The following is a 26,956-nucleotide window of genomic DNA, read 5'->3' on the forward strand; positions in this document are numbered from 1 at the left end:
AGGAAGCTGCAACAGTGATTTTGGGACATTCAAGCAGGAATGCAGACAGGTAGACAAGGGGATCGGAGGGCCAGGAGCTTGGCAAGCAGGGAGGCTGGAGAGAGGGATATTCTTTTGTAAATACTTGTGGCAACAATGCCAAAGGCATGTGCTCCTTCTGAAATGCTATGAACAAACTTTCCTTGATGAGAATATCATCCTTTATTGACAGGGATGCCACAGGGTACCTTTACACATGATAATGCTGTGAAAATAAAACTAGAGTAAAACCAGCAACAGATTGCACTGTAACTGGAAAGGATGGAAAAAGTACTAAAAGATAGACAACACAGGGAAAATGAAAATATATTCTCATGGCACTAAAAATGCTGCAATGTAGGTGCCAGGTGAGTCTCACTAGGGAGAGGAGGAGGAGGAGGAGGAGGAGGAGGAGGAGGAGGAGGAGGAGTTTGGACTTGATATCCCACCTTTCACTCAAGGAGTCTCAAAGCGGCTAACATTCTCCTTTCCCTTCCTCCCCCACAACAAACACTCTGAGAGGTGAGTGAGGCTGAGAGACCCCAAAGAAGTGTGACTAGCCCAAGGTCACTCAGCAGCTGCATGTGGAGGAGTGGGGAAGCGGACCCAGTTCACCAGATTACGAGTCCACTGCTCTTAACCACTACACCATGCTGGCTCCCTACACCATGCTGGGGACCCACTACTGAAAAGGCCCTCCCTTTTATGGACACCTGCTATACTTCATTTGTATTTTGTTTTGTTTTGTAAGAGATCAATATGTTTGTTACCACTCCAGTATAAAGGGCTGCACATGGAATAGAAACATAATGGGGAAAGATGTGAAAACTGCATGCATCCATCTGCTGTATTAGAGAATTACCATGTTAAAATCATGTGTCTTAATCTCATGCCTGCTTTCCTTCCTCCTCCTCCTTTGAACAGTTGCACAAGAGAGGACCATTTTTGCCTTGGACCTTCGGAGGCTGTCTCTGACATCATTCACAGACATCTTTACCCTGGTGAGTTTCTGTATCTTTATATTAGTCAAGGCAGCTAAAGTATTTTTAAAAGCAGGATTTTGTTTACTTCGTGTTGTTCTGCAGTAATAACCCACTTAAACTTTTAGTGAACAGCTTGGAAAGACCAAAGTTGGAAATTCAGATTGTTGTCTTGAATCTCCTAGTGGTGGTCTGTTCTAGCAGCTTTCAAATGGAAGCCATTTATGTATCTATGTGTTTGATCATTCTTAGAACAAAGCTGTTCTTCATAATGACACCTTTAATCTGAGATGGTGCTGTCGTTCTTCACGTGAATACAAATCATTTGCTTAAAATAAGGGAAAAACTTAGGGGGGGGGCAGACATTAAACATGTATGATTAGATATCTCCCTTTATAAGTGTTAAAACAAAACTGGACAAAGCAAAAAGAAGTGAAGCAAAATGGTAGGGAAATAGTCCTGCAATGACTTCAGTATAGTAGACATTTAATAGATTTTTCTTTCCATCTATCATTTCTGTTCTATGAAATCTTCTTCAAAACGTTAATGCTTTGATTTCCCCCCTTTTCAGAGGCTCTTGAGAGATTCCATGGGTTTTGGTCCCTGATTTATCCTCTTAGCCTCCTTTGAAAATACTAAGGAAAAGTTTTTTTCCTCTTTTTCTAGCCTTTATGAAACGATTCATTGACCTCTGTCAGTCTTCTGATCTCTTCCAGCCAATAAATCAGTGGAACATACAGAGCCATCATAAAGCATTAAATCTTTCAAAATGCAGTTTAATGGTGGTGTTTTCCTCCAGTGTACACAGCAGACACCTGTGCTCCCTGTGTTTATGTTGCCATCTATCTTTTGGTCAATTTAAAAAACTTCAATGAGTTACAGTGCTCTTGGATCTGAACTCCTCGCTGTGCGTTCATCTTCCTAACACCCTTGTAATGTAAGGATGGGCCGTTTTCAGCTTACATCTGGGAATAGAGCCATAGAATGAGGGAATTCAGCCACTAGTTCTAGAGGTGTAGGAAACTGGAAATGAATTTCGGGAGTTCCAGTTGAGTACCTCTTAGTCATGGGACTGCATTGCTGTATTTGCCTAGAATCTGGAGAATGTATTTGCGTGTGCGCACAAATGTGCATGCAGGCCCATAAACACATGAAATACCATGTAAGAAATGCCTATGTTTCCATCTAACATGAACACCATATTTATATTTTGTATATTAATTCGTATTTTTCTATGGGACTACAGCATTTAAAAAGAAAGTAAATTAAAACCTTAACCTTTCGGTTGTTACCTTTATTTTCAGCAAATAAAAACCCTAAACCCATAGAGTCATAGAATTGTAGAGTTGAAAGGGACCCTGAAGGTCATATAATCCAACCCCTTGCACGGATAGCATTTAAAGCATCTATGAGAGATTGCCATCCAACCTCTGCTTAAAAACCTCCAATGAAGGAGACTCTGCGACCTCCTGACAGAGTCTGTTCCACTGTTGAGCAGCTCTTACAGTCAGAAAGCTCTTCCTGATGTTTAATGCGAATCTCCTTTCTTGTAACTTGAATCCTGCATTCATTTACCTGGGAGTAAATCCCAATGGATGCAGGGGATCTTAATTTTGAGTATACATGTGTGCATATGTATCACAGTTTATAGACTGTCCCACATTGCAAACTGGGCTTTACCAGAAACCTACCTTCCTTCTCCCCATTTAGTTAAGTTTAACATTAAATCTGAGGAAGAGTCATAGCTGTCAAGTTTTCCCTTTTCTCGCGAGGAAGCCTATTCAGCATAAGGGAATTTCCCTTTAAAAAAGGAAGAACTTGACAGCTATGGGAAGAGTTCGTTGTCAAACTCTAATGCTAGCTTGCTACTTTGCAACTTTCAATTGTTCCTTATAAAGGTGTTGCTATACTGCTGTTGGGTTGTTGTTGTTTTTGAGCTGTATTTTTAATGGGCACACCTGACATTTAAGCCATGAAAACATGGGAGGCAGTGGGATATCAGGATGTGCTGCACTTACTGTTTCAGTATGTCTTGCCCTGCCATGTTTTCCCTTCACCTTCACAAGCTCAGCTGGCTTCCCAGTGTCCCTGTGCCTAGATAATGCTTATATATTGTATATATTACACACTGTGTGTGTGTGTGTGTGTGTGTGTGTGTGTGTGTGTGTGTGTGTGTGTAATATATTGCTTGTGAACAGTAATGCCATAATGAAAGTTATTTCTAAAGGTAGTATGACACTAGGATAACCTTTTGTAAATGTGTCACTATTCCTCTAACATAGCAAATGTCATTTTGTGTGGTATATGGGTGTCCATGGTCAGGGAAATAGTTTTGCCATATAACACCTTCCTTTTTCAGCTGTTAATGGCAGCTCACATATCTAAACCTTTAATTTTGCCTTACTTGTTGATTTATGCATACATAGTTCAGGAAAGTCAACCTAAGTCCTGCCAACCTAACAGTTCGAAAGCACGTCAAAATGCAAGTAGATAAATAGGAACCGCTACAGCGGGAAGGTAAACGGCGTTTCCATGTGCTGCTCTGGTTTGCCAGAAGCAGCTTGTCATGCTGGCCACATGACCTGGAAGCTATACGCCGGCTCCCTCGGCCAATGATGCGAGATGAGCGCGCAACCCCAGAGTCGGTCACGACTGGACCTAATGGTCAGGGGTCCCTTTACCTTTACCTTTAGTTCAGGAAAGTAAAGCAACTTGCATACCAACATAAGAAGAGTCCTTTTGGAGCAGACCAAAGGCCCACCTGGCCCAGCATCCTGTTCTCACAGTGGCTAAGTAGATGACTATGGGAAGCCTACAAGAACTGCAACAGAGGTTTTTTTGCTTATGCTTCCCAGAAACTGATATTCAGAGGAATACCACCTCTGATATTGGAGGTGGTACACAACCATCAAAACTAGTAGCCATTGAAAGCCTTGTCATCCATGAATCTGGCTAGCCTCTTTTTAAAGCTTTCCGAATAGTCAGCCATTACTACATTTTGTGCTAGCAAATTCCGTAATTTTCCCCTCCGCTTTTTTTTTTTTAATGTGAAGAAGTGCTTCCTTTTGTCTGTCCTAATTTTCTAACATTCAAGTCCCCCATCGATTTCTCACCCAAGCAGGCTACAGAGCCTGGTTGCTTTAATTTCAAGAATTCTAAAACTCACTTGAACCTGAAGAGTGCTAGGGCATGTATGGCTCGTTTTCTGTGTTTCATTTGAAGTCAGACAGTTGTGCTTTCTTTGAGTTTGCATTGAGCAGAAGTTAATTGCCTTGATTCAGAAGAAGTTTAAAAAGGTGCCTGCCTTTTGAGGCAGATAAAACAAAGGTGAGAGCCTTTGCCAGAGCTGGCTGGCTCTGCTTTTCCAGCACACGACAACATCTTGTTGCAGGTGCTTCTCTTTATCCCCCCCCCACACACTTCCATTAATCTCACAGAGTCTAGTCCTGTTTTTGCTGAGATATTGATCCTTAGAAAAAGCTGTGATCATAAGCCTTTACCCAGTATAACTTAGGAAGGAAAGGTAACTGACTGACAGTGGTCCGTTGTGCATGTAACTAGTCTTTATTTATATACCACTGTATCATAAAAAAAATACCACAGCAGTTTATTACTATATAAAACCAAACCAAAGTATAAAATCATTAAAAGTTAAAAAATTAAAAGCAAGCATCAGCAGGCCATTGTGGGGGTTATACTCTTAATTGTCTGTATATGCCTGGCAAAATAGAAAAATTGACAGCAGACATTTAATAGTTGGCATGGAAGGTGCCCACTGAATCTCTGTTGGCAGAGTGTTCCACAGGGCTGGGTTGGTGACACTAAAGGCTCAGTTTCTAGTCATCATCAAATGAGAACAAACCAGAGAGCCTCCTGCTTGTGGGATTTAATGGGATTCTGCATGTACACTAATTTATATGTGCATGAGAAATCTGGTCCATGAATACCTGGGCCCTCTTTGACAGTGTACCTCGATTCTTACTGTATCTGCATATCTGGGATAAGTTCACACACATTCCTTCATCCAGCTAGATTTTATTAATATAGACTGGGTTGTCATATTCTTCTAGGATCAGATGAGAGGTTGTATGCACCAGGGATGGGGAAGCTGTGACCCTCCAGGTGCTGGACTACAGTTGCCACCAACCTCAGCCAGCATGGTCAATAGTCAAGAGATGATTGGAGCCCAACAACATCTGGTGGGCCATAGGTTGTCCATAGAATAATATCATATAGGATCATCTTTCCATTAAGCGACTGGGTGTTTCTTAGCAGGACCCCTAGGGCGCAACTAAGTATTCAAAGTTATTGCTTCCCCACCCAATTACCATCTGCTTGTTACTACTAATATGGTGGCTCCTCCTTCCTAGCTCCATAATCCTTTCACATTCCCTCCCAAGCACATTCATGGTCTTCAAGATAAATAAGTTCCCAAGATAAAACACAATGGGGAATTCAGTATAGAAGGCAAATATCCCTGACCTTCTTACTGTTCTGCTTTGGTGGTGATCTCACCAGCAGCAGCCCATTGAAAAGACTTGATCCTGGAAGACTTGCTATGGCGTTTCTAACTTTCCCCAAAGCTCTGATGTGCCACTTGTTTGTACCATTGCCAGAGGTAATCTGGACCTCCCAGCAGCAATTTTGGGAAGCAAAGGGAGATGTCAGGAAAAATAGTCTTCCCCATAGGCCACAGGTGTCTTGGTAGCTACACTGGTCTTTCAGACTGCTTCTTGGTCCAAAACCTTCTCCTCTGCTGTCAAGTCCACCATACTAACTTTAGTATACAGTCATACCTCGGTTTAAGTACACCTCGGTTTGAGTATTTTCAGTTAAGTACTCCGTGGACCTGTCTGGAACGGATTAATCCACTTTCCTTTACTTTCAATGGGAAAGTTCGCTTTAGGTTAAGTACACTTCAGGTTAAGTACAGACTTCTGGAACCAATTGTGTTTGTAAACCGAGATACCACTGTACCATCTGAGAAAAGCTGAGTCATGTCACAGACTAAGAGCCCTTAGACTCTTGCCTTTTAGCTTGTGCCAATGATTTGGGCCTCTGTCTGGTTTGGTGTGTTTCCAGCAAAGTCTTTGTGCTTGTGGAATGACTTCCACATGTGCAGTGGAACTTCCCCTCCAACATCCCCTCCCCCTGCCCACCTCAAATCTGCCCTGGAGGATCAGGGAGGACCCCCCCCCCCCGAGCAGATATGGGGGGTGTAGGGTGGAGGAGAGTTTTGTTGTATGAGTAGAAGTTGCTCCATTAGTACAAAATCTTCATTGGATACAACTCTTTGTTGTGATCTGGAGAGAGGAGGGATATGAAAACAACCCCAGTCAGTCAGGTGGACTGAGTACCTCCTGTAGACTCTGCTTCCTCCCCACACTCCCAGCAGCATCCTATATCTGGTGTTGGCCTGTTGTTGTTACTTAGAGCTAAAAATAAGTCTAATGATCAATATATTCCTATGCTGTTTGTTTGAAGCTTTCATGTAAAACTGAAAGGGAGGATACTGATAACTAAAATTGCAGGCTATGCATCCTTCATGTGTGCGTTGCACTGCCCACAGCACACACATTGATATGCACACTGAGGGGATCATTAATGTCTCTGGCCAAGTGTTATGAGCCGAGTTCCCCACCCCAGACAACTTGTGAGTATGCCTTGAGAATTCACCCACTGTTTGTGTATCTTTGATAAAAGCAGATTGGTTTTAGAAACCAAAAAGGAATTGTATATTAAGATGCAATGGTCTTGTGGAGTTATCAAAATTGTTAAGGCGCTTGAATACATGAAAAGCAGAAATTTGGTATGCACATCATCTGAGACAGCCTGATTACTAGAAAAGTCTGAAAAATAGGACGTTTTTATGCTTCTCGCTCAAAATATTCCAGCAATGGGCAAGTCAAACCACATGGAGTGGAGAAGCATGCAATTTCCCCCTTTATTCACTTCAACAATTCTCAGATTGTGGGAGGGGGTATTTCAAGTGGCAGGCAGGAGTGACTGTCTGTAGAAGAAAAGCCTGTATATTCTAGCACCGTATACGGCACTGTTCTCATTCCTATATGTCGGGGTTCTATTTCCCTAGAAACCAAGTGAAAAAGGAAGAATGAAGTCTTCATTAAGGCAACATTCATCCAAGGAAAAATATAAAGCTAATGCTTTGAAGGGGGGGGGGGGTTGAGTCCCTCCTTTCTCCCCATCCAAACTCAGTTTCTTCTTTGTGTCCCTACCCTATTACTTAATTCCCCTTTTGGAACCATTTAAATTCCTCTTCCTCTTCTGAGTGAAGGGGTTTTTTATATTCAAGAATCTTTCCTTTCTCATAACCAATATTCTGTTGCTTTGTAACGCTAACCTTCTTGGCTAACTCTCCAGGCAATATTTTTCTTTCTGTCATTTACTGAAGCTGCATGCTTGATTGTTCTGTATATCTTCCTTATCTGTACACATTTCCCCAAAGCTGATTTCTCCTAGTTTTGCGTTTTATGGCCAGATCTTATTCATGATTGGTGCTCCCCCCCCCCCCGGCCGCCCTTCACATTTAAGAAGAAAAGTTAAGGTCTAGATAAAGAGGCGTGTGTTTTTAGGATTAAGTGAAGAAAATGCTAGGGCCAAACTGCACCCCCCCCCCAATTTCCCTCCTTCTAAAACTGATAAATTCTGGTTCAGATAAATGCCTGCACAATATATTGGTAAAGCGTTAATGTTTTTTCTCTTTTAAAAAATGAATACACCAAATGCTTTGGGGAAAATCTGTTCAAAGGAAACATAAATCTTTAATTGCTGTTCAATTACTAACAGATTCTTCTCCTGAGATGCTCTATAAGAGGAGCCCATTACACTCATTACGTGTGTGCGTGTGTGTGTGTGTACAGAAGCAATAGCTTAGTGCATAGTTCATCCTTTGCATGAAGAAGAGCCAAATTGAATCACTGGCAGAGCTGCCCATACTGGGCAAGGTATACCATTGGGTTGACTCTGTATCAGACAGCCTCATACATTCATGTCATAATCAGGAACATGTATCTTTGTGAAAACTTAAAGGACTAGTTCCCTAATGTACATTTGAATAACAAAAAGCTGAAAAGGAGACATCAGGGTTTCTGTCTCTTAATATCTCCATGGCACTCAGTTAGTGAATTTACTCAAGCTTTGCTGCTTTCTACTTCTACCGTAGTTGAGGATCTGGCCCAGTGCTTTGGAGAGTGTCAGATTCAAAGGAAGACACAGAAATTGAGGGCTGCATTTTTCATTTCTCTATCTAGTCCGGCAGCTGAGAAAGAAACATCCCACTACTGTGGTCACATTGGCCTTATGTGTTGTTCACGTCAGCAGACCTTAATGAAGCTCTCGCAATGGATTGGAATTCAGTCTCCTTCTAGGTTGTTGGATCCAAGTGAGGGGGAAGTACTGTGGGAGAGAACACGGTTAGAGGAAATGCAGAAAATGTGCAAATTTAGGCAATGTATATTAAGAATCACTATTCATTTTCTTTAAAAGTACAGAGGAAGAGGGGAGATTTCTAAGCTACAACTTTTGAATACTTCTGTGAAGAGCAGGAGATGGGTGGAGGAGGAGAGCAGTATGCAATATGACTAGCAAAATAATCTCCACGAACAAATTCCATTTAAATGTAAATTACCTAAAGTGATGGTTTTGGAAGCATAGTCTAGAAAAGCAGAATCATTTCCCCCCTGTCCCCACCCCACCCCCATTCAAATATGTGATTCAGGCACCTGCACGTAGCTAAAAATGACTCCCAAAATCTCCACCACCTACTATGAAGTTCTTAGCAGTGGGATCCTCCAGGCTGTTCCCCTGAAGCAATGCCTGCAGGTGCTGACAGCTGAGATGTGAGCTTCACTTGCCACAGCCCTGTTGGTGCCAATTAGAATCCTGATGACTGGCACATACCATCTTGGCAGTGCTCTGTGCTTCCTGTTTGGGCGACCAGCTGTATGGAGACCCTCTCATCCCCTGCAACCTTCCCTGGTTCTCTAAACCTCGCCAAAAACCAGGGGTGGGAGATAAGGAAATAATCCTATCTCCTGAAATTCCTTTTCTGTGTGAAGCACAGAATTAGCTTCCCTCAGGCTGTCTAATGAAAAATATGAAAAGTGTATTAGTTTTCTTGACTACAATGCTAGTGCTTCTGTTCCGTTTTCTAACGTTCCTGAAGTACTTGTTGCATTACTGAACTGTGGCTTTTTGAAAGATACCCCAGCATGTCATGCTAAATTTCACTCACACCAGTGGGCTTGATGTGACGCAACAATTGAACACCATTGGACAGCATCACTACTCTCCACACATGTGTGCTTCTGTTTCCCCATAATTCACCCATGAAAAGGGCAGGAAAGAACTGTGTGCTGGTGTACCACCCCAAATTTCATCACTTTATACCCCACAATTTTCTGAATTAATGTCGTTGCGGGTGGATTTTTTTCTGGAAGCAATTAATACAAAAATGGATGTTAAACTTCAACTACATTCTGGTAGATTTATGGAAGTGGCTTTGATGTCACATGAAGGCCCAGATATAATGCAGAAATTAAGTTAGAGAAATGGAATAAGTTACTGTGCAGCCTTCGATGCCACCAGTGATGCTTACTATAGACTTGGCTGGTTCCTTTTTCTAGTTGGGTGAATACTAGCAGAGTTTGACATTCTGGTTGCATAGGAATCTGGTCCAAGTTATTAGTTTCTCCAAAAACCACTATCTGAAGTTGTGAAATACATATTCCCTTGGCTATTTTCTTAGTGGTCACAGCTGGCTTGCTTTGCTGGCATATGGAACTTGGTGGAATTATTGTGTCTAAAGTTGCATACATGACCCCAGTATGCTGGTGATTATGCCTCATTCCTTTCTCTAAATCCCATTTAGTTCAGCATTTGGTTCCCACAGTGGCCATCCAGGAAGGCTGTAAGCAGGCAGCACCTGAGTGCATCAGCTTCTCTCCCCACTTGTGATTCTCAGCAACTGGTATGCAGAAATATCTTGCCTCTGACAGTGTAGGTAGATCATAGCCATGGGTAGAGCATTGCCATAATTTATTAATGATACATACAGTTTTGGACCAGAATGTGGTCTAAACCCCCCTTTAAATCCATATCAACAAAAAGGTGTTGCTCAGTGTTACAATGACATTGTTGCTGCCATTTATCGTTATGTTTCTGAGTATGTTCTTGATACACAGAAAGATAAAGGATTATGGCTGGAAAGTTGTGAAAATCATTGGCATTGCTTGATAGAATTTCATACTCAGAATTATGCTGTTACTGTGCAAGTAACTTGTTTTTTCTCATAGCTTTGGCGCTCGTATTCCTCCTTTGTCTCTACATACTCGGGAAGCAGAACTTCTCAATGTCATGAGCTTTACCGTAGGCTGTGTGTTTTGGAAGTACACAATATTGTGTCTCCACAGATAAAACAAATATCTGGGGTCTAAGTCCTGTAATAGCCCCAAATCATCCCAGCCATGAAAAGCCCTGGTCCTTGATCAAGTGCCCTGATGGCATTCTCCCACTCAGTGGGTCTTGGTTATGTCAGTCAGGGAAGTTATAGTTCCATCTGATATATTCTAGTAATATTACTGCTCATGGTATCCCATTGGTGATAACAGTGGATAGTGGTATATTGATGTGCTTCATTATAGGAGAAATGCCAGAGGTAGTAGAATGGCAGAGATGCTTGTGCTTTCTTTTCTAAAGTTTACTTTCACATTGGGAGAAAACGTAGGTAGCTGAAGTGGGAGATAGCCCCAGAAGCTATGGAGTGTGTGGAAACTGATTTAAACTTAGAAGGATTGTCTGCAGCCTTAGTAGCTTCTCTACACTGGTAGCCAAGTGGGAGGAAATTGTTCTTCGTTGATTTTTAATCATTTTCACTGCTGATGTGCATGGTGTGTTGGTAGTAGAATAGCAAAACCTGTCAGGTTTTTGCAGGGCCATCTTCTCTGGAAAAAGAAAATCAAGAGTTTATGATGACCAGTGGTTGCAATTTGTTCAGGACTTTCCCCACGGGGTCCCATAGGGCTCTACCCAGCCCTCCAGTCCTGCCCCGTTTGTGTATCTGAATGAGATCTTGCATGCGGCATAGCTGTCAAGTTCTCCCTTATGTTCCTCGTGAGAAAAGGGGAAACTTGACAGCTATGACAAAACCCCATAGTTCTAGTTACAGGTAGGTAGATGTGTTGGTCTGCTGTAGTCGAAACAAAATAATAATAATAATAATTAAAAAATTCCTTCCTGTAGCACCTTAGAGACCAACTAAGTTTGTCATTGGTATGAGCTTTCGTGTGCATGCACACTTCTTCAGATGTACACTGAAACAGAAGTCACCAGACCCTTATATATAGTGAGAGGATGGGGAGGGGTATTACTCAGAAGGGTGGTGGGAATGGGTGATTGGCTGATAGGTGTGGCAAACCTGTTGACAACTGTAATGACTGCAATTGGTCTTACAGGAAAGAGCAAGGGGTGAGATGGCTAAAAATAGCTTTATCATGTATAATGAGATAAGAATCCAATGTCTTTATTCAGACCAGGTCCTCCATGGTATTAAGTTTGGTAATAAGTTGCAATTCAGCAACTTCTCTTTCCAGTCTATTTCTGAAATTCTTTTGTAATAAGACAGCTACTTTGATATCTTGTATAGAATGTCCTGGGAGACTGAAGTGTTCTCCTACTGGTTTCTCTGTCTTGTGATTCCTGATGTCAGATTTATGTCTATTTATCCTTTGGTGTAGGGTTTGGCCTGTTTGTCCAATATAGAGAGCTGAAGGGCACTCTTGGCATTTGATGGCATACACAATGTTAGAAGATGAGCAATTAAATAGTCCTGAGATGGTATGTTTGATGTTGTTGGGGCCAGTAATGGTGTTGTCATAGTGTGTAGGGTACACTATGCTATTAAGTCAGCATATCACCACAGCTGGAAGAGAATAGGATTATTAAAACGGGATCTGACAAAATCAAGATAATGATGGTTGCCAAGTTTTGTGGATATTGTGGGGTTTAGACTTCACTGACCACAAAAGAAAGCACCGAGTCTAGGTTCCCACAGGTGCCAAGCGTCCTGTCCACCAAGGGTGGACATTATGCTGGTTTCCAGCTTGCACTGAATTAACACCGTTTTTCTGCTATGAAAGATCTGTGTTTGTTGCTGATTATAGAACCCTGAATTCCTTAAGGGTCACTTATTTCCTCGCATCACACTGTGATAATCAAGGCTGACATAATGCCATCTTAACAATGCCATCTATGCAATTATAAATTCCCAAGGTGTGTACAAAGTCATCATGTGGCTACTCCTTTGTTATGGTGCACCTTTCTCCGAAACATCTCCAGGAAATGGTTTTTAAGCTTTTATTTCAAATGACATTGCGGTTTGAGTAAAACAGCACTGGGCAATTCTTTCAATTGACATAATCTTTCACTTGGTATTTTAATCTTTCTCCAATTTTTAGTGCTGGTATTACATGCTTTGAGCATTTTAGCTGCTGAAATAAATTAATGCATCAGTATCGCCAGCCCTCTGATAATTTTATATAGCTGGTGACAATAAACGTAAATTAGATACATTGAAGTTTAATAAATTGAATAATACATTTATGATTAAGATTTAGTAAGTTGAATAATTTATCCTTCAGTGACACCGGCAGCTTCTAGCTTTGGAAAGGAGTTTGAACTTCTGTCCAATGGAAACAGAGCTTTATGACTTCTTATGGCACATCAGTCATTGCAAATGATTATGCAAAAGGCTGCAAATAAATATTTTCAGAGTATATTTTCTTCATGCAGCAGTGATTTTAGCAAAATGATAAATCACCTTAAACTGGAAAGTGAACTGTGTCTCAGTGTCAAGATGGATTATAATCTTAAAGGTGACCTGAAGATAAAGTGTGTTGGTCTTATGCCTTTCTTCTCACATCTTGTGTTGCATAAACATAGTCTACGAATTTATTTCCCTTTTACATTAGAAATTTCAATCATTCTACATCTCCAAAGCTCTGGTTCAAGGAAAAGGAAAATCTGCACATGTTTCAGGACCGAGTCTCATATTCCTGAAAAGTGGGTTTCAACCATATTTCCTCCTCAGTGTAGTCCCTCAGCTGTTACTGGAGAAGGGCAATACAGGCTTCCCCCCCATTTACATGGGGGTTACCTTCCAAGCTCCATGGAAATTGCATAAGTGGGGAGCACCCTCAAAAAAGCCTCTAAATACCCGGTTTTTCCTGCTTTCCAGATATCTCTCCTGCTCTCTCTCCAGTCCAGACCGAAATATCTAGAGCCAAAGTTCTGGGGATGGCTGGAGGCTGGAGCACATGTGGGAAAGTGGTGGCTGTTGCTGCTGCGCTACTCTATGCGCTAGCTGTTAGGCAGGGGAGGCTGAGCAGCCTAAACAAAGCCCCACTGTGCCTCTGGTATCTCTGAGGCTTCCTCTGCCCTCACAGATGTCCTCTTCGAGTTCCAGGGAAGGTCTCCAGCATGCTCTCTCTCTCTATATTTATTTCCTGGCCCATGTTTATATACGGCACCTGTGAGTTTATGGCACATAAGTGGGGGCTGCCTGTACTGGTTTTTAAAAGCAGTTGTTGATAGAGCGTAATTACCTTTTAGTGTACACACTCAATTATTTCATGCCACTGCTGTTTCTGGTCAAATGGGTTTGTTTGTTTAAGACTACAAACAGTTGCAAACACCCCTTTACTGGGATGATAATGGAATGAGTGCCCTGTTAGTAATGATGCAATGGAAGTGCATTGAAAACTTGACAGGACAGAGGAATTGCTGTGACTGGAGGTTTGTTGTTGTTTAGTCGTTTAGTCGTGTCTGACTCTTCATGACCCCATGGACCATAGCAGGCCAGGCACTCCTGTCTTCCACTGCCTCCCACAGTTTGGTCAAACTCATTTTCGTAGCTTCGAGAACACTGTCCAACCATCTCATCCTCTGTTGTCCCCTTCTCCTAGTGCCCTCAGTCTTTCCCAACATCAGGGTCTTTTCCAGGTAGTCTTCTCTTCTCATGAGGTGGCCAAAGTATTGGAGCCTCAGCTTCAGGATCTGTCCTTCCAGTGAGCACTCAGGGCTGATTTCCTTCAGAATGGATATGTTTGATCTTCTTGCAGTCCATGGGACTGGAGGTTAGTGGTGTGTAATTATAAATTCGACTGGATAGATGTTTCTGCTCTGAAACTATAAACTGAGGGAGTGAGGAGTCTTCAGAATAATATTAATGATGATGATGATAACAATAAAATTTTAAAAACTCTAAAAGTCAGTTCACAAATGGCGTGGCTGTGGAGATTTCTGTTTCCAGTCACTAAGGGCAATGGAAATGGCCGGGGCCCTTGGACAATTCACCTATGAAGGAAAGTTACAAAGTCTGGGGTCTTTAGTTTAAGGGGGGGGGGGAAGCAAGTAAGCAGTGATTGTGACAGAGGTGGATATGCATGGTGCAAAGAAAGTAAACAGGGAGCAGTTTTCCTCCCTTTCTCGTGATCCTGAACTCCTGGGTCATTCAATGAAGTTGAGCTGTAGAAGGTTCAAAACTGACAAATGGAAAAACTTCTTCCCGTGGCGTATAGCTAAACTGTGACAACAGGATGATGTAATGGTTAGCATCTGGACAGCCTAAAAGCAGGATTAGATAAATCCGGGAGGATGAGGCTATCAACTGGTCATGGTAGTTGTATGCTGGCCACTGTGGGAACAGAATGATGAACTAGATGGACCCTTGGTCTGATTCAGCAGGGATGTTCTTATGAAATCATTATCCAGTGTTAATGGACTAAAACCCATTAATGGTAGTGATAATACTGCAACAGGTGTGCTATCTGATGGAAGAACTACACTTTTTTTGTTAGTAACAAAATACAGTAGTAATATGAATGCTAGGAAATTTGGATGGCATACAACTGAATCACTACTAGATCCGAAAGAAAAAAGGGGGGTAACAAATGCACATTTTATGGCATGCTTAGAGTCTTGAGGCCTCTTTCGTTGTAGAAGGGGGAATTTCTCATGTTTTCCAAATTGCACCTGTTGGGCTACAAATACCAATGCTTGAGATAATGGTTTCTCTCTCAGGCTGAAAATATCATACCTCACAAGCTTGTTGCTTTAGGTTGTATAAATCGTGAATACTTGTACATTTGCAGCAGGGTCTTATCTGCACTTTTCATGTGTTCTAAGACTCTTAAGGCAGGTTTGGGGGGGAACATAAATGACAGATCCATCCCAAAAGAGCCCCCAGAAAGAGAATTAGGGCCTGAAATTGACTTCCTGCTCTTGCCAGATAGTGAGCCAGTTTCCAATGTGTGTCTCTTCCCCACCACACCCAAACCAACTCTCTCTCCCTATCCCTGTTTCTGCTCGAAAATGAAGTTGCTTACATCTTGCATATGCTGAAATGCATTCACTGGTCTTCCTGTGTATTTTTCCAAAATGACATTTCCAATTGGATTCCAGCTTTTGGCCATCTCTGGTCACAAGCCTCTAACCCACTGGGGCAAATTAAGGCCCTCAGTTTCATTGCTGCCCGCCTTTCATCTTAGCCTCCTATGCCAAGCCATTGTGCTGTACTACCTAGTTATCTCCACCTTTCCCCCTGTTCCTCCTGCCACAGTCTACTAAATACAGCCCAGGTGTGTGACAAATTGTCTTATGTGGCTATATTTACTTTAAAATGTGCAGAAGAGAAGAAGTTACGTTCTCACTGCCCTGCTTAGCCATGCCAGTTCCCCTGCATTATGCATATACGGGTCAGTTTCCTTTCGTGTATTGCTTACAAAGGGTTTTTGTCACATTCTCATTATTTTTCGAAAAGTTCCTGTTAAAATGAATGGTAACTGGATCAGATCCAAAATCAGTGCCTGCAGGTGTATTGTTATCACATGAATGGACCCACACTGTAGGTATTTGAGGCCCTCTAGTGTCTTGACAGTGTTAGATCCATCATTTGCTAGGAAAGATTATTATTCAGCTTCGGATATGGATTGCCTGCCCTGTTCCAGAAGCCTAGAGCAGGTGACAATCCCATTGCTTAATCATTATCATGAAAATGAAATTATTTCAAGGACTGGGGTTAGTTGCCCTTGCTTCTGATCATATGTGTGTTTGCATAAGCATGCCCTTAGAAGTCAGAAGTAAATCAACAGAGGATACTCTGCAAAGTATGTGTCTCTTCTTTCATAGTTCAATAATGAAGAATAAGAGTGTGTTTGATGTGGGAAACAGCTTCAGCTCCGTCTGGAAGCATTAATATATACAAATGATCTTTAATTTCTGCGGCAGAATGCCTGATGGGGAAAACTATAATACCTTGCCAAATGTGAAGTGCACACTTTTATGGAAAGTGAACATTAAAAAGCAATATTGTAAACACTGTATATAACTTTGCTTATATGTCAAGGCAGAACGAGCTGGAAGAGAAAACCAGCATTTAATAGATGCCTGCAAATTGGAAGAATTAAAAATGCATACATTTGGTAATGCCCATCTGTTACTTTATTTTGCTAAACTTATTCATATGATTTAGTATGCAACTTGGAGGGCGAGATATATATTTTTGGAATGATGTATATTTTCCCTGTAGCAAATTAGGCCTTTAGGGGAACAGGGAACAAATTCAACTGCACTTACTGCAAATATGCCTAGTGGAAGCCCAGGAAAACTGGCGGGAATGTGTGTTCCTTATTTCGTTTTTCTTTAACTCTGGCTCAGTTTTCTTCCATTTATGCACTTTTTGTGTGTTCTGGAAATTTAGCACTGAAAAATTTATAGGTATATCTTGCACATCTTTAAACCCCTGGCTGCCGTCCCTTCTTTTGTGAAAGTGGCAACATAACATTCTGCATTTCAATTCAGTGCTTTGCCTTTAAAACACAGGAAAATTGGTTAGCAATTATGTCTGTAATTTGACAACTTAGTGCTTTAAGCATATTTATGGATGTGTTTGAAATTGCAAAATACGTCATTTGCGACATGAAGCTGCTCTGAGGAAAAGATTGAGTCCCCCTGACAGCATTATGGATTTGGGTGTGTACAGTCCTCCCCTTGCATTATAGCTCCCATCATTGTGCATACCAAACACATTTCAGGCTTACTGTTTTGAGGGATACATTCCAAAATGGACTTTTTTGCCATCAAACACCTGTCCTTTGCAGAGGATTCTGAGGCATATTCTAGCCCAATCACAGTTAAATGTAAGGGGGACTGGACACCTGTGTTGGAGCTCATGTTTCCTTAGGTGATTTAATAGTGCATCTAGCAGAGATCTAGCATTTATTCTCAGACCCCCTGATTCTTTTTTTACAAGTTAGCTTCTTTCCCTCTCATTCTCATACATTTGCCACATTCATTATATCATGCCTACCTTTCCTCATTGCTATAGGAAATAGTGATTAAATGGTTAATGCTTGAGGCGTGAGAACTAGGATAGGGGAGTCTGCAGGTTTTTCCACACTATAGTTTACTGTGTCTTCTCAGCTGCTTACATTCCCATTAATTTGCATAGTCTTTGAACAACACCAGTCTTGATGCTTTTCCCTTGCAAATTTGGGTTTACCCAATACAGTGATGATCTAATAAGTTGGGGACAATCTGGCTCCAGACTGCTTCACTTGTGGTCACAGACTATTTGTTTCAGTATTTTGCTGTAAGGTAGATCAATGGTCACTTTCTGCTACTCCCATTTTCTTGCCCACGGCTTTCCATGCGTTCATTCCTTTTATAGGTCCCATTTATAGGTCTCTGGAAGGGTGACACAGGTGGCGCTGTGGGTTAAACCACAGAGCCTAGGGCTTGCTGATCAGAAGGTTGGCGGTTCGAATCCCTGCGACGGGGTGAGCTCCCGTTGCTCGGTCCCAGCTCCTGCCAACCTAGCAGTTTGAAAGCACGTCAAAGTGCAAGTAGATAGATAGGTACCGCTACAGTGGGACGGTAAACGGCGTTTCCATGTGCTACTCTGGTTCTCCAGCAGCGGCTTTGTCATGCTGGCCACATGACCCAGAAGCTGTATGCCGGCTCCCTCGGCCAATAATGCGAGATGAGCGCACAACCCGAGAGTCGGTCACGATTGGACTTAATGGTCAGGGGTCCCTTCACCCTTTAGAAGGGTGACTTACCAAGAGACATACATCACCAGTTCTCATGAGCTTCTCAGCTCAGCCCTGCTAAATATGTTGTGTGAATCATCAGAAGCACACATTCCAATTTGATGTGTTGGCACAAGCCCTTCTTAATGTGTGTTGATTCAGCAGGGTGCCAGATCACGATCATTTTGCCTGTGATAAATGAGTCAAATGGCTATATGCATGTTGCAGACTGGGCTAGGCGGGGAAATAAAGCTGGCTTCTCACACAGTGTTTTGTGAAGCAGGGCATTAGGTATTCCGGACTCATAGCCACACTTTTTGCTTATGTTGAAATGCAGTAGAATAGTAGAATCAAGCTTTGTTACACATCTGTCCTGTTCTTGGCCCTTTGGCAATGACCGGCTTCTTCTTCTAGCTGTGCTGAAACACTCCTTTCCCCTTCCCTCGTGAAAGAGGTTTCCATTTTTCTGCCTCTTTCTTAGGGCACTTTAGAAATTCTTTAGAACCTTGGTGGACTTGGTTGAGCTTACTTTATTGCTGTGAGATGGCCATGGGTGGTGTGCATGTTTCCTTTCCATTAAACATTTGTCCAGAATTCTACAGTCTCCCCAGCTACCTGCACTTTCTGACCTGAAAAAGGATCATGGGAGTTGCATGGCAATGTTTTCACCTTATGCTTTAATTTCAGTATGGGAAGCTGGGGAGGCTGGCTTGCAAGTGCTTGATTTCTTTAAAGGTAAAAATATGGTACTTTAAAAAAAACAGCAGCCAAATGAACAGCTGTCAGGTGCATAGTAGGCAGACACTCCTAAGCTTACAGGATAGCCCAGCTGAAGGCATCATGGCATTTTCAGGAACTGCAGGCACCAGGAAGACAGCAAAGTACAGACTGCCAAAAGGATGATATGTGCAATAAAATAAAGAAACACCTCTTAGGTATCTTGAAAGCAAGTACCAACAACCTCTGCACCTCAGTGATGAGAATGTCACATACGATATTTGCAGAGGATGCTGGAATAGGTTGACCTTGGTCTGTTTCAGCAAAGCACTTCTCATTATGATAAGCAGAAGTGCATAATCGGGGCAGCTTAACACAAGGTAGGCTTAAGTGGAGATCCTGAATATGCACTCTTGTTTTGTGATTTTTAAATATGTCATGTTTGATTCATTTTTAAGTAGGCCTGCTTTAGAAGTAGAAGTCAATTCTTGCCATCCTATTCTATTTCTGAGTCCTTCTGTTTCTTTACAATCATTTTGGCCTGGAATGACCTTATAAGTTCCTTTGTGCAAAAATGTTATGGCAAGATTTTTCCTCAAAGGGTCCACAGTGGAAGGTTATGATTATGAAGACAAACCAAAGTGCAGTAAGATCAAATTGCCACTAGTTGTCGCTCAATTACCATTTAAAAGATGGAATACCTTTAGGAAAGAATTGCAGCTCAGCTGCTCTTGCCAGGGGGGGGGGGGGGCGAGGGAAGCAGCTTTTCATGTTCAGCTGCTGTTGAATCTTGATTGTGGGGTTTACATAGATTGCTAAATGTGACTGTGTAGGAAACTATTTCTCTCTCTCTCTCTCTCTCTCTGTGTGTGTGTGTGTGTGAACATTATCAGGCTTCCATTTAAATTTTTAATGTATTTGGCCTGGATACAAAAACATTAATTGGAGGAAATTCCACCAAATACATGGTGGAAATATTACATTAGAGGAAGGACTATAACTCAGTGGTTGAGCATCAGGTTCAATCCCTGACATCTTTGGGTGGAACCCAGGCTGAAACCCAGAGAGCCAGTCAACATTGACAGTGCTGAACTGGATGGACCAGTGGTCTGATTCTGTGTAAGGCAGTTTCCAATATTCCCCATGCTGAGAGAACAAACACAAAAGTAGCGAAACATGTGGGTCAAGTGATGAAAGAGAGACGGACAGACAGACAGACAGACAGACAGACGGTGTAAGACTTTTAAGATGATTCTGCTCGAAGAGGAATTGGAAGGCAGCTGGACTTAAGCAAATAGGTTTGGGTGGTAAATCTGTTAAGATAAATGTAATAGGATGCTAGTCAAACTGTTGTGTCCTCAAAGACTTAGTGAATCTCTGTAAAGCCTACCAACCCAACAAGCTGCTACAACAGATCTTTTAAAAAGGCATAGAGCTTATGAACACTGAAGCCTTGAGGAAGATGTCGTCACTTAAATGCAGATGATGGAGTACCCTATGTGCTCATCTTAATGGATGCCGTTGCTGCTTCCTGAGCACCTGGTTGGGGGGGGGGTAGATCCGTATAGATAGTTACCCTACATTATTAGTATTTATGCCATGAATTTCCTAAATTTTCTTTGCGGGCCTTGATTGCACTTGGTGCTCTGCAGTTATCGAGTCAGAGGCAGTTTGCATATAAACCAAGCCGAAACGACAGGAAAAATGCAAAATGTGGCCTCTGTATTTGTGTGTCTGTATGTGCTGCTGCAGACCATTGCTTCTTATAGTATATGCTGATGCTGGGAGCCACTGTGCTGGTTCTTCCTGGGAGGGAGGAAATAAATGAATGAATGAATAAATAAATAAATAAATCCTCAGGCAAGGAAACTAGCTTGAAGATTGGCCTTGATGTGCTTGTTAAGGTGTGTGTCTAACCCAGGCATCCCCAAACTGCAGCCCTCCAGATGTTTTGGCCTACAACTCCCATGATCCCTAGCTAAGAGGACCGGTGGTCAGGGGTGATGGGAACTGTAGTTCAAAACATTTGGAGGGCTGAAGTCTGGGAATGCCTGGTCTAATGGGTAAGCTTGTAATCAGAGTAGACTAAAACAAGGAGACTTGGGTTCAGATCTCGACTCAGCCATGAACCCTACATGTGGCTTGTCATACTATCTTAGCCTAACCGTTGCAAAGATAGAGGAGGACCTATACTGTGTACACTGGCCTGTGCGTCTTTGGAAAAAGGCAAGATTGAAATGAAATAAACCAATAAATAGAAGGAAAAACTGAGCAAGACAAGGCAGGGCAGGGACAAAGTGAAGCAGATAAGAGAAAATGTGATGGGGTATGTTTGTGCACCTGTAGAGTATGGTGGGGAGATGGAGGAGAGATCAGTCTGTTTTGTAAGCAGCAAAATGGAAACCCTATGACTGCTTTATCAGCACAAAGGGCTGTGCTGGCACAGCAAGTGGTTACAGGGCTAAGCAGAGATTATAAAGCCAATTTGAACTAATTCTGCTGTAAGGGGATACTGTGTAAGAGTCTTGTTTCCTACATACAAGGTTCCAGCATTGGTGTCAGTACATTTGTTTGTTGCTTATACAAAGATGTTTCTAGGTGATTTTCATACACAGTAAAGAAGCAACCAAGTTGTACAATAAAACAAGTCCAACAGGAGCAAGTGCCTGGGGTTTTATTTGCTTCTTTTCCACTTTTTCTTTTGCATGCAGCAGTTGGTATAAGATGGTTCGGGTGGCACTGTCAAAAAGTCCTTACTCCTGGTTGTGCTCCACACAGCTGCTACAGCAGCAGCAGCAGCAGCAACAACAACAACAACTTATTACTGTATTTATACCGTGCCCATCTGGCTGGGTTTCCCCAGCCACTCTGGGTGGCTCCCTAAAGAATATTAAAAACACAATAAAACAAAATACAAACTATACAACAAAACAGTAGAAACTTTTTTTTTTAAAAAAGTTACATTTATACTAAAATTAAACTAATCCCCAGCCCCAACGAAACGTTTTTCCCACCCCCAACAGAGTAAGAAGAAATAAAACAGTTATCTAGCTGCGTGTCTGTGCCAGATTATCTGATTGCCAACTCTGTGCCAGATAAATTTATGCACTGACTAGGTAATTTTTTATTGTCTTTATTAATTTATTAAATTTGTTTACCAGCCTTCATCCAAAGATTACAGGGCAGTTTACAGCATAAAAATACAAAATGAGAACACAACATGCATAATGCGAAGAAGAAAAAGGAGGGAACCAATAAACCCCTTCCTGCAAACAAAACACCTTTAAAAGGCCATAGATTGTTTAATAAACCAAAGGCCTGGTTATAGAGGAACATTTTTGCCTGGCGCCTAAAGAAATGTAATGAAGGTGCCAGGCATGCCTCCCTAGGGAAAGCATTCTGAAAGCAGGGGCCACCACAGAAAAGATCTGTTCTTGTGGTGGCACCCCCTGGACCTTTCATGGAGGGGACACACAAAGAAGGGCCTCAGATTATGATTGCAGGGTCCAGGTCGGCTCCCTAAAGAATATTAAAAACACAATAAAACAAAATACAAACTATACAACAAAACAGTAGAAACTTTTTTTTTTAAAAAAAGTTACATTTATACTAAAATTAAACTAATCCCCAGCCCCAACGAAACGTTTTTCCCACCCCCAACAGAGTAAGAAGAAATAAAACAATCAAAATTTAAAAGGCCACAGATTAAAAACTATTTTAAAACATTTAAAAACATTTTTTTTTGCATTTGCCCCAGTTTGTTCCAGTCAGTCTGGGCTCTTCCGGACTCCCAGGAGTCTCTTATGCTGAGCAGAGGGAGTCTGGTCTTGGCCTCCTAGGCCAGGTGGAAAGGGCCTTGCAGGGCACAGCTTTCAGACTCACAGCAGGGCAATGTCCTTCTGGTTTCCCAGGAGTCTCCATGATGTAAGAAAGGTTCTTAATGCAGACCCAGGCCCATAGAAATGCAGACCTTGTTCTTTTGCCATTGTTGGCTGGGCCTTGCATTGCAGCATGCAGGGTAAGTAGCCTTTACACATTAAGGTACTGTAGTTTAGAGATTTTTGGGGTGTGTGTGTGGGGGGAGGGATTAGCTGCATGAGGGAGTTGTCAGATTGAAATCCCAAGGTCTGCCTAGCTCTAGACCTGTTGTGGGTCCAGAATTTGGCCTTTTGTCAGCCCTCTGTCTCTGCCCTTTGGCTTCAGAGGTGCAGTGGCCAACTGTCAGAATCTAATGGTTCTGGTGCCTTTTATCTAGCTGAATTCCAGGCAAAGTCTGTGGCATACATTTCTGCGTACTGTCGCTTACTTGGTTTAGACGCATATCAGTTTGTCACAATCAGATATGGAAAAGGTGGGGCACTGAGGCAGATGGCTCTGCCTGGTTCTTGTAGAAGGACTGCCTTTCATATCACTATGAGAAAATGTGTGCTTACACAGCTACATACTTGGAAGAATTTTTCTGAAAACCAGTCCAAGGGGAGCTTTTCCTTCTGCTTTCATTGTGGATTGCTTTGTGTTAAAAATGTATCCTCCTCCACCCATAAATCTGTCACACCATTCCTTTGTTTGCTTTCTCTGATGGCAGTTTTTATTCCGCTGCATGCTGTTTACTGCATGGTTTTTGCAGTCTTAGAAGAAAAACAGAATGAAAAGTCCCAACAGGAAATTAAAAGTGCATAAAACCCTGAAACGACTTTTAAAAAAGAAAAAAGCTAGCGGCTCTGACTCTTGTCTTTAAATGATCCTCACTTAATTAAATCTTAATATTTTTAAAGAGCTTGTTCCATGAGGGATTTTAAACTCCAAGTAGTATCTGCTGTTCTGCCAAAGCACAGCCTTACTGTGTGTGTGTGAGTGAATGTTTGCAGTACTGTTTTCTGTTGATAACAGTTGTACAACAGTTGTACTAGCCCACTACTGCTGATACTGTCTCCAGAAGTGCTTTTTATGTTGCTTCCTGAGTTTTCTGGATGTTGATGCTAAATTAAACCAGGGACAGTGTTACGCAGTCTTAAATAAGAAACAAAACCACTGTGTCTCAGCTAAGTGCCTGTTGCACTCCATACAGATGAACTCCATTAACTGAGCTATTATGATCTCACAGGTTTTATAAACGCCTGTCAGATGAGCTTAGAACTGAAGAAACAAGACCAAATTCATATTGAAACTATGGTTGCTTCCAAGTTCCAGGCAACTTATTTAATAAGCATTCATACTGAGAAAGACAATAGAAACTACAGGAAAATAATGAAGAGTCATAGAGAAATCTACCTGTCTAAGCAGGTATGTTGTCACTGGGACCTGCACAAACATATCATTATTGCCTTGATATTCTATAGTTCAGGGGTGGCCAACTCCCAAGAGACTGCGATCTACTTACAGAGTTAAAAATTGGTAGTGATCTACCCCTTTTGGGGGGTTCAGGTCAAAGTTGTTGAGCTTTTCTAGGGAGGGGGAAAGCCCCATTTTGGGGGGTGCAGGGCAAAAAATTGAGCTTTTTTAAGGAGAGCCAAAGTTGTTGAGCTTCTTTGGGGGGAGCCAGTGATCTACCAGTGCTCTACCACAGACGTCCAGTGATCTACTGGTAGATCAGGACCTACCTGTTGGACATGCCTGCGTATAGTTTAATTACCCAAGAACAAGGGTCTACACTGCACACTCTTCCCCTTCCCCTCACATCATGCTCAAGAGTTAGAACCTCATTCCTGGTGTCTTTAAACAATAGTTTCCTTTGCCATCTGAAACAGGGAACTGTGTTGTAATGTTGTTTTACTAACCAAGATATACAGAGCCATGGTTTGATTGTGTCGTGTGTCAGATGAAGGGCTCTTGGTACTTTCTAATACAGGTAGTTGTTTTTTTTTTTTTTTTTTGCATTTTGTGTTGCATGTGGAATAACAACAGAGGATTTGCAGGGGTTTTTTTACAGGCATTCTGTTATGTTCCATCCTTTCTCCCAACCCCTCATGCTTAAAAAGTCAAAAGCCATTTCATCCTTCTAGTATGAGGCAGTAAGGGAGCCGCTGCCGGGTGATTTTCCCTCTAGCAGCTAGCTTTACATTCTCTGTGCTAAAACGTTCAAATTTTGCCAGTTCCTTCCTTCTTTGCAGCTAGAGTAATTATATGTATATAATACCCACCCACCCCAGTATCCTATTAAGGGACAATCAAATTAGCAGGGGTGAAAAAAAACAGTTAATCAGGTAGAAACCAGCAGGAGGAGCCTTAAAGAAAAAGAAGGCGAAATAGGAGTTTCTCCTACTCTTCCATTCATCATTCTTTTTAGAAGTTTTTTTTTCTGTAGTAGGAGAAAGCATGTAATAACTGATGGGGTGACGACAGTTTGATTACACACAAGGATGTCAGTAACCCCCCCCCCCAGCAGAATGTGGGTGAATGAGGCATGGCCATTTCATACGATACACCTCATCTGGAAGAACCTACAGTTTCAGATCCTGGTTAGTACTCTGACATTAAATCACAGTTCCCCATTTCAGTTGTAACGGGAAATTGCCCTTTAAAGACAACAGAATTAGGACACTGAAGGCAGTACACGAAGAGAAGGGAGAAGAGGGAGAATGTGAGCCTGATACTGATTCCCAGCTGAATATACTATTAAGCTTTATGAACTTTGTCTGGAACTCTGAATCCAATTTCCACCTGCTTTCTAGTTTAAGTGCTCTCTCTCTCTCTCTCTCTCTCTCTCTCTCTCTCTCTCTCTCTCTCTCTCTCTCTCTCTCTCTCTGTGTGTGTGTGTGTGTGTATATGCATGAGGTATGAGAGAGTATATATATCAGTTGTTTCATAAATTCTTCTCCCACACCTTTGGTTTTCTTTTTAATCATTCTGTTAAGGAAAACACACTTTCTTGAGAAGCTCATCAAGCCCCCATAAATGCTGTGCATCTCGACATTTACCCTCAGGAATTAGCAATTGATTGATTGGCTCTCATAATTATGTTTGCAGCCATCTGAAGCCACAAGAAATTATTTAGAGTCTATGGTTGGAGTTATTTAAAGTAGCTGTGTTTAACAACACCAGGCCTTTGGGAACTGTGCTGATTAAGAGAGGAGTGCCAGATGTCTCAGGTACACTAGGTATCAAGGAGGGATTAATTAATATTTTGAATAAATATGTAATATTCTCTACACCAGTCTCAGGCTGTGCCTAACAGAAATGTTAGAATCCATTGCCAACATTCTTGACAGGAAACCCGCCAATTAAAAATTTACTTTTTTTCTTTTGCACTTTGCAATCATGTGGGTGGAATGGACCCACCAAAGGCACTCTAACCTCCTATATGCAACATTTTTGTTTGAGGCGATTTTGTCTCTGGAAATCAGGTTACATGAACCAACCTTCATTCTCCAAGCTCTGAATAACAACAATTAATAATATCAATTTTTATATAGCTCTTTAGAATACACACACACACACACACACTGCATACAGTTTCTGCTTTTAGTTTTTTTACCAGGATCACATTGTGATGAAGGATGGGTTAAAATGTTATATATTTTATACGTTGCCTCAACAATCTTTTCAACAACCTTTGTTAGTCGGTGTTCTCCTCCTATTGCAATTGAGCATTGGACGCCTACCTAAAGCTTTGAAGGCAAAGACAAAATTTGAACTACAGTGGTACCTCGACTTACGAACGACTCGACAACCGAATTTTTCGACTTACGAGTGGGGCAAACGCTTACGAATTTCTCGACATCTGAACGGAAACCGCGGCGGTTTTAGATAGGTTTTTTTTTTACTTACGAATTTTTAGATGGGGTTGCTTCGACTTACGCATTTTTCCGTTTCCAATGCATTCGTATGGGAAATCGTGTTTCCAATGGCGCTTTTCGACTTATGAATTTTTCGACCTACGAAGGTGCCTTTGGAATGGATTAAATTCGTAAGTCGAGGCACCACTGTAGTCACTTTCCCAGTGTAAGCTCAGTTTATTAAATTTATATATACATGTAGATTCTGTAGGGAGAATATAAAATATTACAAATATTTCATTAAGAATAGAAAAATGTATAAATGACACTTCGATGAGTGAGATCAAGTTTAAATCGTGAATGTGGTTGCCAAGCCAGCCTCTGGTAGGTAGATCATGATGGCTTCCTGTCCTGCGGCTGC

At 41.8% G+C, this 26,956-nt stretch overlaps 1 protein-coding gene across 3 annotated transcripts in view; it reads left to right on the top strand.

Annotated features, from left to right (window-relative positions):
• The window catches only part of TSPAN4 (tetraspanin 4), a 517,256-nt gene that overhangs the window by 108,463 nt on the left and 381,837 nt on the right, over positions 1-26,956 (top strand). For all 3 annotated transcript variants that reach the window (XM_035121894.3, XM_088666040.1, XM_035121932.3), the window contains one exon: positions 943-1,019. The gene's annotated coding sequence lies outside the window, so the exon portion shown is untranslated. The remainder of the gene's footprint in view (positions 1-942; positions 1,020-26,956) is intronic.

This window comes from Zootoca vivipara, chromosome 1 (assembly GCF_965207765.1).
Source record: "Zootoca vivipara chromosome 1, rZooViv2.hap1.1, whole genome shotgun sequence".
NCBI lineage: Eukaryota > Metazoa > Chordata > Lepidosauria > Squamata > Lacertidae > Zootoca > Zootoca vivipara.